The sequence below is a fragment of the Nicrophorus vespilloides genome, unplaced genomic scaffold (genome assembly GCF_001412225.1).
Source record: "Nicrophorus vespilloides isolate i.1.1-1 unplaced genomic scaffold, Nicve_v1.0, whole genome shotgun sequence".
Lineage (NCBI taxonomy): Eukaryota > Metazoa > Arthropoda > Insecta > Coleoptera > Silphidae > Nicrophorus > Nicrophorus vespilloides.
Genome location: NW_017096466.1, coordinates 576 through 4,048, shown reverse-complemented (window position 1 = coordinate 4,048; position 3,473 = coordinate 576). Strand labels below are relative to the sequence as shown.

Genomic DNA, 3,473 nt, shown 5'->3' with positions numbered 1-3,473 from the left:
GTTCCGGGGGGGTTGGTGTGGCGCCTGCATACACTATTATTTCAACGGAAAATCCAATCCTTGATTTGCGATGCGGGCTGCTAACGACGTAGTTCGCCCTTTCGCCCTTCAACACACACTACAGTGTGTGTGTGTGTGTTAGTGAGAGTGCAACGAAGGAAGAGGAAAAGTTTAATGCGAGGACGGGCCATTATCTAAACGTTGATCACCGCAACATCGTGGTTGCTAATGATTGTGCATTGTGCAACCCGATGAATTCCCAATGGGATTCAGGGCCGGAGCGGGTGAGAGGGATGGTTTAGGGGTCGCGTAGCGATAGAGAGAGAGAGACACACACAACACTCCCCCGCCGTCGATAGTTCTCTTTTTTTTTTTTGATTCGTTTGTTTGTCCCGATTTGCAGTTGCCTGATGCGTCAGGGGTGGCGCGATTAAATTGCACCTACTTTGGATTTGCATTGTACAACAGCAGTTAGAACTATTTCACTTAAACGATTATACGCAAATTGAAGCTGAAGCGTCAGTGAATTCGACGATTACTTTAATATCTTTTCATCTCATGTGCAAAGACAGTAACTTTTATTACTTGATATAGACGTGAAACAAATGAATTTAAAAATGAGCCTTATTACTTACAACGTCAATGAAAAAAAAAGAACATCTATATTCTATTGTTTAGAGCAGCAGCCACTTTTTAAACCATTAGCCCAAAATATTATTGCATAAGTCGGTATTACCCCTCCATTCTGAATTCATGAAACAATCAATGTAAATTTTAAATTTATTGAATTAATTTGTAAAAAAAGTTACATGAAAATAGTAACAAATAGTAAAAGACAAACAAAATAAAATTCTTAGATTGGAACAAACAAAAATTAATTGAAAACTTTCCCCCTTCAGGTTTTGGAAACATGATGTTGCTTCATGTTTGATATAATTACTTTAAAATTAGGACTTTTTCATGTAAGAGCAATTTGAATACAGTCTTCGGCGTTTAATCGATTTCTGTTTTTCGTTTTTATGTTTATTAGAGTGGAAAAGCCTTGTTCATAAAATTAGGTTGTTGCAAATGGTAGCAATTTTTTAACCGTCTCCTCGTGTGCAATTTTGAAAGCCTTTGCAGCCTTTGACAACCAAAAAGACGACAAGATTTGCTTTGGTCTCAAATTGAGTACAGTATTGGATGGAAGTTCAAGAATTGCCTCTGCCAAACCTGAAGGTTCTTCTGGTATGTTAGTAATTTCACATTCAAAAGGATCTACAACCCAATTCACAGTTTGTACATCAAGATCTGGAAAGTAGTCAGAGAACCGATCTCTGAGTTTGGTAAGATGAAATTAGAAAAATTTCCCTATTACCCAAAAAAAATCATTTTTACCCCATTTTGGGTAATTTACCCCGGAAACCGTGTTTTATGTCGACTCATCAAGATTTGCAAAAATTAATATTGAAGTTCAATTAGGGTCGCCAAAATCCCTTAAAACGCTCGGGATTTTGATACTGTTGGGATTTCAATATAGACCCTTAACATTTATATAATATCTCTTATATCGAATTTTATCATTGTTTGTAATAAACCAACGTTAACATATTGCTCTATATATTAAATTTATAGATGTGATAGTATTAGTAGTAGTATTTAGATGTAAATATGTATATAATTTGAAATCCTGCTGAAACGGTAATGGTAATTGAGAGTGATACAGCCCCCATGGGAATAGAAAAATCTGGTTGCATCCCTGGGGACTTTTCATTTTCATTTTTGTGCGTGTGGTGTTTTTTTTTTTTGTTGGGGAAGGGAGGGTAGGAATGTTTGTAATTAATACAGTGGAGTTTTAACGTTGGAAATGGGAACGGGGGGAGGATTGTGAGAGTTGCAACCGTCATAAATCAGATGCAATTTGTGGTCAGTGGAGCGCGGCGCCACAATTACCGGCGGAAAGATTTATTAGTAATAACTTGTAGTCGTGATGCATGGAGTGTAGTCATAATTAAAACAGAAGCGAACGCGAGGAAGCGGAGGCGGCTGTTGGAGGCAACGGTGGAGGTTGGTCTCTCTCTCCTTTTCTGCTCGGGTTTGATTAATGAGTGGAGAGGTCGGAGGTGTTCGGGGGGGTGGCGATGGCGGTGGCGGCGCTCTGTACAACCGCCCGCCCGCGCGCGATATCGGCATGATGGGGGGCGGCGGTGGTGTATGCTGCCGCCGCCACCACCGCCGCCTCCGCACATAGACGTCTAATTCTGCTGATGCAGGTGAATCTCTCCAGCGCGCCGCATTCAACCGCAAACACGCCGTACACTACATCCAACCACTGCCGCCGCCGCCGCCACCAAATCCACCCACCCCTGCTGCTGTTCACTAATTATTCGTTTATTAGAGAACATTTATTCGCGTGTCAATATCGCGGTGATCGCAGTGTGCCGCCGTCACCGCCGCCCGCTAGACGTGACCTATCAGCCATCTGACCGGTCCACCCATCCCCTCTACGACCGCCGCTACCCTAAAAGGGCTAAAAGGGGGAGAGAAACAGAGAGAGAGAGAATGCCCCGAACAACACACCCTCGTTAGATGCTTGTATGATAAAAAAAAACTACACTACTCCGTGTCTGTGTTCGTTTTTTTTATCCTCTTCCTTTCCCTCGTTTTTTTTTTTTTTTTGTATGCTATTATGTCGCAACACATCCTGGATTTTAGCATTCTTCAGGGCACACCCCGAAAAAAAAACCCTCTGCCCTCTATTCCTCGCTTTTGCATTCTCATCTTGCACACTTCATCTCCATTTAAGACCGAACAAGTCCCGCATCCCTCCATTCTTCTTTCCGTTTACCTAGATTTACAACTTTCTCAAATTTAAGGAAAATACACTCATTCTAATATATACGTTTAAAACTAGCAATCGAAACGTTTTCATTGTTGCGCTTACTTTTACTTGTGATATAATAAAATTAAATTTGTTTTTTTCTTTGCAATTACATAATTGATATTATTAAAAGTAATTCCGATACCGGGAATCGAACCCGAGCCTCCTGGGTGAAAGCCAGGTATCCTAGCCACTAGACCATATCGGATGGTTATTTGAACTACTTGTGGTTTTTGGATTCGTCAGATGACCTATTTTTAGTTGTTGAACTATACTAGTATACTGATAAAAAGAATTGACCAGACTTTCTAAACACTATCGTCATATGACCCATATGACTCTTAAAGATGTTTTACAGTGGTCATAAGTTATGAAATGCAAAAGAATTCCGATACCGGGAATCGAACCCGAGCCTCCTGGGTGAAAGCCAGGTATCCTAGCCACTAGACCATATCGGATAGTTATTTGAACTACTGTAGATTTCTGGATCTCTTGGATAACCTATTTATAGTAGTTCAAATGCAAAAATAGTATTCCGATACCGGGAATCGAACCCGAGCCTCCTGGGTGAAAGCCAGGTATCCTAGCCACTAGACCATATCGGATAGTTATT

The 3,473-nt window shown here is 40.9% G+C and overlaps 3 non-coding genes across 3 annotated transcripts; all 3 read right to left on the bottom strand.

Moving 5' to 3' along the window:
* Positions 1–2,996: 2,996 nt before the first annotated feature.
* On the bottom strand, positions 2,997–3,068 carry Trnae-uuc. Its single transcript has one exon. It is a non-coding gene; the product is annotated as a tRNA-Glu (tRNA).
* A 178-nt stretch (positions 3,069–3,246) lies between these two features.
* On the bottom strand, positions 3,247–3,318 carry Trnae-uuc. Its single transcript has one exon. It is a non-coding gene; the product is annotated as a tRNA-Glu (tRNA).
* Positions 3,319–3,393: 75 nt separating this feature from the next.
* Positions 3,394–3,465, bottom strand: Trnae-uuc. Its single transcript has one exon. It is a non-coding gene; the product is annotated as a tRNA-Glu (tRNA).
* Between the last annotated feature and the right edge of the window lie 8 nt (positions 3,466–3,473).